Source organism: Protopterus annectens, chromosome 17.part0 (assembly GCF_019279795.1).
Source record: "Protopterus annectens isolate FY-2018-M chromosome 17.part0, PAN1.0, whole genome shotgun sequence".
Taxonomy (NCBI): Eukaryota; Metazoa; Chordata; order Ceratodontiformes; family Protopteridae; genus Protopterus; species Protopterus annectens.
In genome coordinates, this window is record NC_056751.1 from 692,920,324 (window position 1) to 692,934,644 (window position 14,321).

General features: G+C 38.9%; 1 protein-coding gene across 1 annotated transcript in view; it reads left to right on the plus strand.

The window, feature by feature from the left end:
* Window positions 1-14,321, plus strand: part of LOC122791498 (excitatory amino acid transporter 2-like) — a 594,255-nt gene that overhangs the window by 188,700 nt on the left and 391,234 nt on the right. The window lies entirely within an intron of this gene.

Genomic DNA, 14,321 nt, shown 5'->3' on the forward strand with positions numbered 1-14,321 from the left:
CTTCCCATACTCTGGAACAGACTACCCATCTATGTCAAGCAAAGTTCTTCATTAGCACTCTTCAAGAAAAATCTTGATGAGTGGATGGGAAATATTTCCTGTGTCTCTGCTCGACAGTGGCACAGGAAAATAACTTTCTTGGGTGGTGTAAGCCAGGGAACCTTGTTGGCTACTACCTACCTATGAACCTATAACCAAACTAAAGCAAGTGCAGAATTCATTCTGAAAAGTGCACAAAGACTTGCCTTATAAAGGACAGACTGGCACCTGTTCATCACAAGTTAAGATATCCATTCCAGTCTTATTTCATTTGTTCCCAGTTAATTCAAGTATACACTCGAAAGTTGGATACATAAAAAAAAATATCTATATGTATATATATATATATATATATATATATATATATATATATATATATATATATATATATATATATATATATATATATATATATATATATATCATAACCATCTCTGAAACCTGAGCCAAAGTTAACCTATTCTTTTTGTACTGTATTTGTACTACTCGAAATATCATAATAAATAATAGATCAGCACCATGCTACAAATTAAATTATGCCAGTGAATCAGTATTGTAACACATAACACAGCCAGCTTCCAGGACAATAAAATGCCCAGCTGGATTGTCTGTGATGTCATATTAGGTAGACACCTTTATTTGCATACTGCATCAGTCTGTATAAACCCCCCCCCCCCCACATACACACACACACATTTTGCAGCACTTTAATCCATCAAACCATGCAAAATATATTTATTTCCATAAGGCAACCCAAAAAATATGCTTCATATTAGAAGATCTGAACTTTCAGATCCTTGAAAAGCACAACTTTCTACATTACTCATCCAGGGACAAGGAGGTCATAATATCCCTGTATTTTCCCTTGTAAGGCCCATTATTGTGTACAACAACCCTTTCAGCATGTACCTCACAAAGCACATGCAGCAGCTGGAGAGATCACAGATAGGTTCATAGGTTCATAGGTTCATAGGTAGGCTCTCCGCTATCTGCCCAAGGGCAGGGCATTTACAAGCCTTTGTCGCTTTGTGGCTTACTACACCTTTAAGCATATGGAACTATATTCATTGGCTTTTTGTGCTGTGCCTCTGTCGAGGCAGGACACTGAGTAGGTCTGCTGTCGTATCTCTATCTCTCCTCCCATTGAACAAGGCCAGCCTGGTGCTCAGCGCCAGCGGGCCTGCTCTGCCATGTACATGGATTTTATTTTGACAGCATAATGTTCCTCACCAGGAGAATCCAGGGCCTCAAACATCTACTATACACAGACAGGCTAAAAGCCCTGTCCCTCTACTCAGTCTCATACAGACTCCTCAGAGGTGACCTCGGTCTGGCATACAAAGCAATCTCAGACCCTGCCTTGATGGGACTGCTGCATATCCGCAAGTCAAGCTCCACTTGAGTAACCTACACGTGCAACCTCAACCTGGTCTGTGACATTAATAGGACTTATTGGTGGGATAGATTTGTGTCTCCCTCATCTGTGGAATAGACTCCCTCTTCACGTCAAGTAGAGTACCTCATTATCCCTTTTTAAGCGCAACCTGGAAAACTGGATATGATACAGAAAATAAACCCCTGGGATTCCACCTGTGTCCCTGCTAGACTGGGACATTGGGTGCTGACTTGGCTAAAAATGAGCTAAACTCTTGGTAAGGCTTATAAAGGCCTCAGGGCCAATAGCCTAGTAACTTCCTATGATCCTATTACTTCAGACACAGCTTGGAACATGTAGTTCTGTCACCTAGTGACTCAGTACTCAACCAGGCAGCCATTCAACATTAGACCTAATAAAAATATAAAACAATAACGTGTGGGACTCCACATACAACATGATGCATTCAGTGAGCATTGGCCAGTTATTTATCCCCAAACTCTCTTCAGGAGCATTAAAGTGCCATTAGACATTTTGTTCTCATGTCTCTGTTATGAAACAATGCAATAAATGATGGCATACCCAGTTGAAACTACAGCATGATGAAAACCAGAAAATACTCCACCCATTAGAGGTCCACCAGAAGGCTTGCAGATACTATACTAATTTGGAACATCAAGTCTAAAGAATAACCTTGCTAAAAGCATCCATAACAAAGAGACTTTATGACAATGTTTACAGTTCGAAAAAAAAACCTCAGGCCCAAAGTCACCAAATGAAACTAATTAAAAAAAAAAAATTAAAAAAAAAAGGTGACGACATGGTATCAGAGAGTAATACCAGTGACAAGTATTCCACAAAAAGATGTAGGGTCTAAAATAATTAAATGGATTCACTCCAACATTATATTCTTCATTTTGTAGGTTTTACGGTTCTGTCAAACAGTGTACGAAAATCACCCTAGACGAACCATCTTGGATGGCCATGCGAGTCAGCAAGAAAATCTACAAACTCTTGCAGAAGAGACAGTCAGATGGCAAGGCAGATAAGACTCCAGAATTATACAACTCACTCCTGCTACAGGGGACATTCAAAGCAGTTGGTATATCCAGTAATGTTAAGACACACAGCAGGTTTCTGTAGCTTGGAGTTTGAGTCCTGAAGCCTTCCTTTTTTGTACTGTGCAACTCTGAGTAAGTCAGTAAAACAGTACTTCACTGCTAAGTCTGAAGAAGAAAAAAAAAAGGTAATGTATACAAGTAAATCAGTGCTCTATCTCGATTCATTGCTGTCAAGCTTACATCTCCAAAACGTACAACGCCACTTTACAAAATGTGGAACATTTACTAACTCTGCAACTAGGAATCTCATGGGATACCTTAAATGAGTTACTTTATACATATAAGAAGTTCATTAAATGAATTAGCATGTTCTAATATGACTTACTATGGATATCAGTTAAAATAAACTGGGTACGAAAGACCCTTTTGGTGTGGAACTGTGAGGAACATTGACTCATTAATATGCAAAATAAGCAAGACATTCAGAAAATGCTGCAGTTGTTAGAGTCATATGGTGAAGTTGGTAATATAATTGATCTGCATTTATTATGATCGCAAGGTGAGAGAAAAAAATAAGGAATGCCTAAACTCTGCTTACTAACTCCCCAGAGAGCACTCCAAATTTACTTACCTCTTCCAATATCCTATGCAGATCTATATCTGTGTTCTTCATGCAGATCAACAATTCTTTATCAAAGAATCTTGTACTCTGTACCTTTTGATAGTATAACCAGATTCTTTCTCTTCTCTTTCTCCAAGCAAATGGTTCTTAGCACAGCGCAAACAGTAAATAGGACACAGGATCTCCCCACTAATCTTGTGCATTGTCCTGCATAAAAACTACCTCACAGCCATGCATCAGTTTTTACTCTCCCCTCTAACTCATTACATATCTCCCTTAAATATTTCTACAAATGTGTCAGAAAGCCAAACACTCTCATGCTAGTGAGTAAAATTCCAACTCTACCCTCTTAAATGCTTTTTCAGTGTCAACCTGGTGACAGGGGAATTTTTCCCTAACGATATCTTGAATGTGCATCAATAATTGTATCAAAAGTTTACTAGATGACCACTCTATCTCAAATTCACTCTGATCAATGTTAACTACTTCTGGTAATAACCTAATAAATTTAGATGCCCAGACAAAGACTATGCAGTTGTCAATCAGTGCCCCCGGTAAATAACCAACACCACATGAGACTAACTGTACCGGATACCAGAGAAATAAACATTACCTCATTGTTGAACTCAGCAGACCCAGCTAACAAAATGGTCCTTTGTTGAATGGAGTCATGGGAATTTCCCCAAAAACAAAAAGATCTCCATTGCAGCTTCTTCACTTCACTTACTTCCAAGACCATGACTGTGGCAGAAATCTCCTGTTTCTCGAGCCAATTGGCACAGAAAATAAATAAAGGGATCCAGTTGTAAATTCTGCAGAAGTCAGAATAAGAAAGGAGAATATCTACTGTTGGATTCTCTATTTATTTGCACAGAACAGTGGAAAATTAGGTTTGGGGTGGAGGTGTTATGCAAGTGGTGGCTTGGATTGCAAGAATCCCACTGGCTGCCATCACTTACTTGATGAAAAGAGTACAGAATGGGCTTGCTGTAATGAGAGAAAAATACAGAGTGCATTATAAGCTGATTTTCTCTGAAAAGTCAAATATGACCGTCCTGTAACTCCACGCTGACACCTAAGTTGAGAAGGTAACTGACAAAGTTCACTTACCTTTTCAACTTATTTTTCAACAGTGGAGCTAAGATAGGACTGCAAACTTACTTGCACTTGCAGAAGGCACTTGGGTGTAACATCATGCAATTCCTACCATCTCACAGTGGGCTCAGATTTAAGCACAAAGGCACCATGAGATGGTAGTCGGAGTTAAAGAGTTAATATCCTTCACTGAGAAATGGTGTATGTTGCACTGTATGTGAACACTGGACATACCTGTACATCCTGGAACACCTGTCTCAATAACTCCCAGTGGTATCCAACAATTTTGACAGGTGGTATGATGGGAGCTCAGGACCATCATTATCTTATCAAGGAGAGGCAATGGTGACCCCCCTTCAGTGGCATCATAGCTCTCAACTAATCAAAGACCAATTTCAACAAAATCAGGGACAGACCCAGAAAATATCAGGGACAATCAGTGACATTTTAAAATATTAATACTATTAACTTGAGACATTGGCAGAATAAAATGATGTTAATTAATATACCTTTTGATTAATTAATTAATTGATTAATTAACGCTTAATGACTGCCATTATTTATTGAGCATAATTCACCACCATTCCTCCAAGAGTCACCAGTGTTAGGAGGGATTACAAGGGACAGAGCTAAATTTTGAGTAAAAATCAGGGACATCCCTGGAAATTAGGGACAGTTGAGAGGTATGAGTGGCATTCCTTGTCATCTCAAAGTGGCCAAGTCTTTTGGCTGCATGGAGGATCACGAGAGAACAACATCATCAACAGGCCTCCCTAGATCTATTGTGAGCACCCACAGCATTTATCATGTATGTCAGATCTGTCCACATTTGATCCCTTCACACAGTATTGTCCATCTGTCCAAGCAGGTTGGGTCCATGCTTGTGCAGAGCCTCTATTATAATCTCATTTTCTCTGTCTGAAACATTGTCTCTGCTATTGCGGTTTGATATCTGGAAGACAGGGTGATATGCATGTCTTAGATTTTCTACAGGGTATCATATATTTACATGGTAATGTTAAAAGCATATGTCAAATGAATGGCTTGCCTCTCATTTACATTGCATAGCTATGCAAAAAAATCCATGTCATGTACAGATAACTGAAAAGAACATTAAAAACATGTCTTAAGAGCTGATCCATATGCCCTAACGTCATCAGCATAAATGTGCACAGCTGCCAATCCATTCAAAAAGTTTATACAGGTCATATATGCAGAGCAGGGATTTTAACCCATGTCGGTGGATATTATAAGCAAGGGCCAAAAATATAACCAATGTGCCACACCTTCAGTACCACAATAGTGTTGCCACAATTGCATGAACATCTGAACACAGCTAAAAATTCTACATCAATAATGAAAGCTGCATTTCAGATATTATTGCAGTCATTGACACGCGGCATCACAAAGGTGACCATCATGAACACAACTACTGACATTTATACAGAAATGAGGCAGTAACGCAACAGCATTTTAAAGTGACATGTCATGCAGTCCTAACTGCCTATCACCACAGGAAATAATATAAATGCTAAGACATCCTAATATTCCCTGTATCCCACTGAATGTTATCACAACTACTGCTATATGAGGGAGCACCAGAGAGTATCTGTAAATCAGTCACTGAACATACAACTTGCAGACCACCTCATAAGTCATCATTCCCAAAAGCATACCTCAGATGTTACAGGTTATTCTGCATTAAGTGCAGATACATGTTTCTGTCTGTATCTGTACTTCAATGGGGCTGGTTTGTCTGTAGCCATACCACTGCATGTGGAGAAAATCTCCTTTTTACTGATGGACATGTATGTATGCATTATGCAAACAAATTGTGGATGTCTACCCCCCTTCTTTATGTAACTGACAGATTGTAATGCAGAGAATTTCAAACCAAATATGCATGACAACATGTTTTTGTTGTTTTACACATCATAATGTGAACATAAGTATGTGATAGTAGCTGTGTATTCCACCACAACAATGCAAACAGTTGGCGTCTTATCTATGGAAGCTAGTTCTGATTTAGCTATATCGCACAGTGATGTTTAACTAAGTGCACGCAGCTTTTAAGTACCATTTGCACCATGCATAATTAAGGAGGTTAATTAGCATTCAGTCTTTTGGAATCCCATTAGTGAATGTCCGTGTACATTCCCAAATCTTGTCACATTAATCAGTAGCTTAGCAGAAGTGTACAGTGCTCAGCGGCACAGCCCAATCGGTACCAGTAAATGAGAATATCCATAATGCACCTGATGCCCTTCTATAGTCTGCCACAATTCTATATGCAGCAACTTTAAAATGCAATATTGATACATATTGTTATCATACCATTGTTACCTGCAAACTGAGTAGGAATGTTTTTGGAAGGCATTCTTCTACAGTGTAATATTGCTTCAGTGAGGATGTCAACTGAGACAAGGCCTTGGTGGGTTCGGGTGAAGAACTTGACAGAAGAGGAGATGACACAGATGCTCACTGTCTAGGCTGGACATAAGCAAAAGGTATGAGCACACCCGAGGAACTGCGCTGAACAACATCTGGAACCAGATTGCAAGGAAGCACCACAAACAAACTGGGATACTGGACTGGCATGCAGGTCCACCACTACTATGATGATCTACATTGGGGAAATGCAGGGGATCTTCACTATCAGGTCCAACATCAGCCACTATATACCTACAGTAAGTGAAATACTCCACACCTCAATGCCTACACTATCATATATGTCTGTACTAAGCATATCTGTTTATGTGATGTATTGCACTTAAAGTGTATTTTATGGGTATCTGTATTAATCATACAAAATTTTCTTCTGCTCTTTAAAGTTAATAGTTGCATGTTGACACATTCTGTGGTTATCCCCAACTACACTAAGCCAGTGTAAACATTATGCAGGACTGTCGGTCATAACTGTATATTAATATTGGCTTCAAACTACTTGTACTGCCATTCTATAATATCTCCTTTTAAAACATCTAATGAGCTTTGATGTCCCTTATCTCAACTACTTAGCAATATGGCAAAGTGCCTTTTTTTGCCTATGTGTAGCTTCAAATCTCAGTGTAGCCTATTTTTCAAAAACATTATCGGCAGTAATTCATTGAATTTCATACATCACATATGGAAGATCTGTATTTGTTTGGTAACTTATACAGCACAGATTTTTTTCACTGCACATAGCTCTCTTATCAGCAAAGTTTCTAGAAACATTATACAGTATACTTCAGCTTCTAATGCTGTATGTGTGAATGCTGAGTAATACATGCATATGTTACCGCTACACTTTAAATTACTCAGCAGTTTATTAGAATCCATTGCTTCTTTTAATTGACTACCCTCCTACATAATGTAAATGTGTAGGTTCAAATAACAAAGTCATACAGTAATTCCTATAATGGCTATTTATGTGTTGTCAGTGTAAACATTTTCTTGTAAACTATGACTGCTTGAAACCTGACATGCAAAGCTGAGGGGTAGCATAGTCATGATTGAATAGTTTGTTGTTCGAATCTCACCACAGATATTACATCTGTCATTGACTCTCATGTGAGTGAGTTTCTGCTTGTTTGTACGTAGCACAGCACCACTCACTGCAGAGCAATTGTGCGCCATAGCAGGACAGATAATTTCGACAAGTTATCCCTTAGATACAGCTGTAGTACATTTGTGTAGTCCTCATCCTTAGTATATTTATGGTCTAAGAAGTATTGCTAGTGAGGTGTGACCTGTTAAACCACCAGCCAAAATCCTCATCAGAAATACTTATCCACAGACCACCTCCTAGATCAGAGCTGAAAGCACCCCCTTTGTGATAAAAGTTCTTCAAACCTAGCATTATGGACAGATGGACTACCCTTGTTTCTCCTGCTAGCCTTGTTGAGCTGGGTCTCCTGAGGCAGTGTAGCAACTGCCTCATGTATCCTGACAACCCCCTACTAATAAATGACTCTATTACAGAGTGTGAGAGATGTATCTACACCAAGAATCTTGAATCCCTGCTCTCTAGCACTCGAAACAGTAACACTGAAGAGGTTGTAAATTCACCCACCACTACTCATGCACATAGTACCAGTACTCATATACATATTATGCATCCAACACATAAATCAACATACGCAGAGGTTCTCTCAAAAAACTTACCTAAATACCAGAGACCTCCAAAACACAAGACTGCTACAACTAACACAGTTCCCACAGCACCCAAGACACATAGCAACATCAGTGTCTCACCTACCAAGCCCTCAAGGCGTAACACTCATAAACCAAATGTTCTTGTCATTGGACACTCCATAGTGAGACATACAGATGTCCCCTCACCAGGTTGGATAAGGAGACAGTCATGGTCAGGTGCCTGTCTGGTGCCGGGATTTTGTCAGATCTCACATGCACTCAGGTCTCTTGGCAGCAACTACTATTATGACTCTGTCATAGCTCATGTTGGAATGAATGATGTGAGATGTACCTCACTGGACTATATAAAGAGAGATATGATTGAGCTCGCTACTTTGCCAGAAGCAGTTTGCACTTGGCACCACTAGACTTTCAGCTGCTGCCAAAGGTTTTTGTCTCCCCTGTAGTGCCTTTTTTAGGCAAGGTCTCAAAAACAAAATTGCCGATGTGAAAATTGCCAATCATAACAAAATAAGAGTTATGTTGCTAAATGCTAGGAACCTAAATGAAAAACTGCACACCCTGGAAGCACTCCTGTCACTGGAAGGTGTAGATGTCTGTGCAGTCACAGAAAACTGGTTCAAGGCCTCAGAGAGTACCCTGGCTACCCTGGCCTTGCAAGGCTACAATGCCTTCCCCACCATCAAACTGAAAAATGAATGTGAGAGAACGAAAGGAGGTGGTGTTTCTATCTATATTAGAGATAAATTCACCTCCCGACTATTTAGACAGGACAATTCCATGGAGTTTCTCCAAATTCAGATTACTGTGGCTAAGACCCCCACTTAATTTATAGCTAGTTATAGATCCCCATCCATGAATCATGATGTGCACGAGGCCAATTTGGCCAAAATGGAGTCAATCCACTTCTTTGTCTGTAGTCATCCTTACTTGCACAAGACTGACAGTGAAACATCAATGACTGAAGATGCAAAATGTCTTTTTGTATGGCAACCTTTTAAAAGATTTTATATTAGTGGACCTGGTTCTGGTTCCTTTGTGTATTTTCATTCAGCAAACAGTTCTTTTTTTTTTTTACTGTGAATGTTTTTAGCAGCCTTTTACCATGTTACAGCTGTCTTGTCTAGCTTGAGGAGTATGGTGGTAGTTGTGCTGCTGTTCTAATTTCCATTTTACCCTACAACTTCTTTATGGTTAATGTAATTTTTCATTTCTCCATCAGTTTTAGGTTAAAACCTATTATGTAAGGAAAGTGTTGTGTTCCTGTGTTCAAAATTGATTGAGCATTGGAAATATGCCAGATTACCAATTGAACAATGATAATGATAACACATCAAACCATAGCTAGCTGACTCAGATGCCAAAACCAGGATGATGACTATAATGGGAACGATGATGATGATGATGCTGATGATAGACCAGGACATCCATGTGCCATTGTTCCTGTGGCTCAAAGAAGAAGATGTCCACCACTACACCAGGCAAAGGATTTTCAGAACTGAATCCAGGACAGGACATAATGACAGGCTTCTTCCAGATGCAGGTGAGGAACATGATGGGTAACTTCTTTCAAGACTTGCTGCGTGCCACGCGTCACTCCTTCTAGGAAATTGCTAGAGAGATCTTTGTTCAATCCCATCAGGGTAGCCCATCAGGAATGCAAGTATTTTCTGTGTGATCCACCTTTGTAATGCTGCTGTGATGACCTCTCTTTACCCTGGTCCAGTAATTAAGGAGCCTCAATCCTCACCACTGACATCAGTGAGAGACTGTCACTTGAAACAGGAATGAATTTATACAGCATTTCAAAAGCAGCTCTCTGAATGAAGCACAGTTTACCCCAAGAGCACACAAGGAACCTGCTGCAGACCTTGGACTGAATTCTCTGTCTATCCAGATCCCAGACAAAACTCACTTTGGAACACTGTGACCCAGTTCCAAGTAGATGACACATCCACACCTGGATAATTAATTCACACACACACACACACACACATTGACACACACACACACACACACACACACGCATACAGAGAGAGAGAGTGTGTTTGTGTGTGTGTGTGTGTGTGTGTGTGTGTGTGTGTGTGTGTGTGTGTGTGTGTGTGTGTGTTAGCGAGAAAGAGACTTCATAAAAATCACTGACAGTGTAATCCCAGTCCATGTGATGCAGAGCCCTCACTGACTCTGTTCAAGAGAACTCTTGACGAGTGGATGGGAGATTGTAGGTTTACCCTGGGAATCATCTCTGTGTCACTGCTGGACAGAGGCACAGCAAACCAATGGGTATAGTATTCTCATCCTAAGGGGTGAAAGCCACACACACCTAGCTAGGCTTATAAATGCCCTAGGGCAGATAGCCTAGTATGAACCTATGAACCTATGAACCTACAGTGCTTTCTAATAGATTTGTAATAAGAAAAAAATGATCTGGAAATTCATCATCAGACAGATGAATGCAGTGAATTTTTCCTCATCCACTGTACATTCATATAGGCAATGATGTTTAGCAACGATCATATAGTCACAGAGACATCTTAAATATTTTCCAGAGCCATTGTGGTGATATTCTGCATTGCTAGCATTATTAATTCACAGACATAGGATGTTTGCCATTTGTATCAGAAACAAACTAAAATGCAATACCAATTATCCATTTTCACAGAAAAAACATCAATAGTATTCAGGAGTAGAGATGAACAAAACTGACTTATTTGTATTATTAAGAAGCATTTACAGCTAGACGAATCTGTGAATATCATGGCTGCAGTCTTGAAGCAAGATAAGACTGCTATTTGCAAGACGTAAATATTGCTGGTGTTTAAGATACAACAACGTCAATGCCAAGCTGTTTTTAGTACAAGAGGCAAAGTAGGGATTTTGGCAATTAATGTTAGACAAAGAAAGCTCCAAGTTACCTACATGTAATAGACTATTAGAAATGTACAGATTAATTCAATTACTGTTTGGTATTTCATCAGCAGCAGAGATGGTTCAGCATTCTGAGGCTAGACGCAAGAAAAGTATGAGAGGAGACTGCTACAGCTCCTACATAGATTAATACAGCACAGTTTCAAGGTGAATAAGATGAAATATAAAACAAAAGTGAAAAATTTGAAATAAGTGACATACTCTAACATTAAAAAAGATTAAATTCTGGAATAATGGAAAAAACTGAGACTTTTGATGGCAGCAGACAACCAGACATCTCTGATATCTTCAGGAAAGTTCTAATATAGTATACATTTTAAACCTAATTTGTTTGAGATAAGGATGCATCTAAGAAAGCTGTTAGAACAATATCTATATATATATATATATATATATATATATATATTTATATAAATAGATACAGATGTTGATTTATATCCCAAAGATAAGGGGCTGTGTACATTAAAGAGTTAAAATTGTCAAATAACTAACTAAAGATGTGCCAACATTAAAATACTATATGTTGAATGATACAACTGCCTTTAAGTAAACTTCTCCTTTCCTAAACTTTCCAGCTACTTGTTCCAGTGATCAGATTTTGCTGATCCCTGGGCTTTATTTGGTTTCTGTGTTCCTCCATTTTCTTGTGTGGCCAGAGGTAGTTTTTTTCTCTTCTACCTAGCCAATCTGTTGTTACTAAATACTTATGATCTGTAAATGCTTTTGACCCATAGGCAATAGGTCTAGTTTCTTTAGTGATAACAGTACCTGTATCTTTCTTGCTGCAGTTTACTTAAAAGGCAGTTGTATCATTCAACATATAGTATTTTAATGTTGGCACATCTTTAGTTAGTTATTTGACAATTTTAACTCTTTAATGTACACAGCCCCTTATCTTTGGGATATAAATCAACATCTGTATCTATTTATATAAATATATATATATATATATATATATATATATATATATATATTGTTCTAACAGCTTTCTTAGATGCATCCTTATCTCAAACAAATTAGGTTTAAAATGTATACTATATTAAATCTTTCCTGAAGATATCAGAGATGTCTGGTTGTCTGCTGCCATCAAAAGTCTCAGTTTTTCCATTATTCCAGGATTTAATCTTTTTTAATTTTAGAGTATGTCTCTTATTTCACATTTTTCACTTTTGTTTTATATTTCATCTTATTCACCTTGAAACTGTGCTGTATTAAACTATGTAGGAGCTGTATCAGTCTCCTCTCATACTTTTCTTGCGTCTAGCCTCAGAATGCTGAACCATGTCTGCTGATGATGAAATACCAAACAGTAATTGAATTAATCTGTACATTTCTAATGGTCTATTACATGTAGGTAACTTGGAGCTCTCTTTGTTTAACATTAATTGCCAAAATCCCTACTTTGCCTCTTGTACTAAAAACAGCTTGGCATTGACGTTGTTGATCCCGTATCTTAAACACCAGCAATGTTTACGTCTTGCAAATAGCAGTCTTATCTTGCATCAGGACTGCAGCCATGATATTCACAGATTCGTCTAGCTGTAAATGCTTCTTAATAATACAAATAAGTCAGTTTTGTTCAGCTCTACTCCTGAATACTATTGATGTTTTTTCTGTGAAAATGGATAATTGGTATTGCATTTTTAGTTTGTTTCTGATACAAATGGCAAACATCCTATGTCTGTGAATTAATAATGCTAGCAATGCAGAATATCACCACAATGGCTCTGGAAAATATTTAAGATGTCTCTGTGACTATATGATCGTTGCTAAACATCATTGCCCTATGAATGTACAGTGGATGAGGAAAAATTCCTGCATTCATCTGTCTGATGATGAATTTCCAGATCATTTTTTTCTTATTACAAATCTATTAGAAAGCACTGTAGGTTCATAGGTTCATAGGTTCATACTAGGCTATCTGCCCTAGGGCATTTATAAGCCTAGCCAGAGTGTGTGTGGCTTTCACCACCCCTTAGGATGAGAATACTATACCCATTAGTTTGCTGTGCCTCTGTCCAGCAGTGACACAGAGATGATTCCCAGGGTAAACCTACAATCTCCCATCCACTCGTCAAGATTTCTCTTGAACAGAGTCAGTGAGGGGCTCTGCATCACATGGACTGGGATTACACTGTCAGTGATTTTTATGAAGTCTCTTTCTCGCTAACACACACACACACACACACACACACACACACACACACACACACACACACACACACACACACACACTCTCTCTCTCTGTATGCGTGTGTGTGTGTGTGTGTGTGTGTGTGTGTGTGTGTGTGTGTGTGTGTGAAAATTAATTATCCAGGTGTGGATGTGTCATCTACTTGGAACTGGGTCACAGTGTTCCAAAGTGAGTTTTGTCTGGGATCTGGATAGACAGAGAATTCAGTCCAAGGTCTGCAGCAGGTTCCTTGTGTGCTCTTGGGGTAAACTGTGCTTCATTCAGAGAGCTGCTTTTGAAATGCTGTATAAATTCATTCCTGTTTCAAGTGACAGTCTCTCACTGATGTCAGTGGTGAGGATTGAGGCTCCTTAATTACTGGACCAGGGTAAAGAGAGGTCATCACAGCAGCATTACAAAGGTGGATCACACAGAAAATACTTGCATTCCTGATGGGCTACCCTGATGGGATTGAACAAAGATCTCTCTAGCAATTTCCTAGAAGGAGTGACGCATGGCTTGCAGCAAGTCTTGAAAGAAGTTACCCATCATGTCCCTCACCTGCATCTGGAAGAAGCCTGTCATTATGTCCTGTCCTGGATTCAGTTCTGAAAATCCTTTGCCTGGTGTAGTGGTGGACATCTTCTTCTTTGAGCCACAGGAACAATGGCACATGGATGTCCTGGTCTATCATCAGCATCATCATCATCATCGTTCCCATTATAGTCATCATCCTGGTTTTGGCATCTGAGTCAGCTAGCTATGGTTTGATGTGTTATCATTATCATTGTTCAATTGGTAATCTGGCATATTTCCAATGCTCAATCAATTTTGAACACAGGAACACAACACTTTCCTTACATAATAGGTTTAACCAACTATGGAGAAATG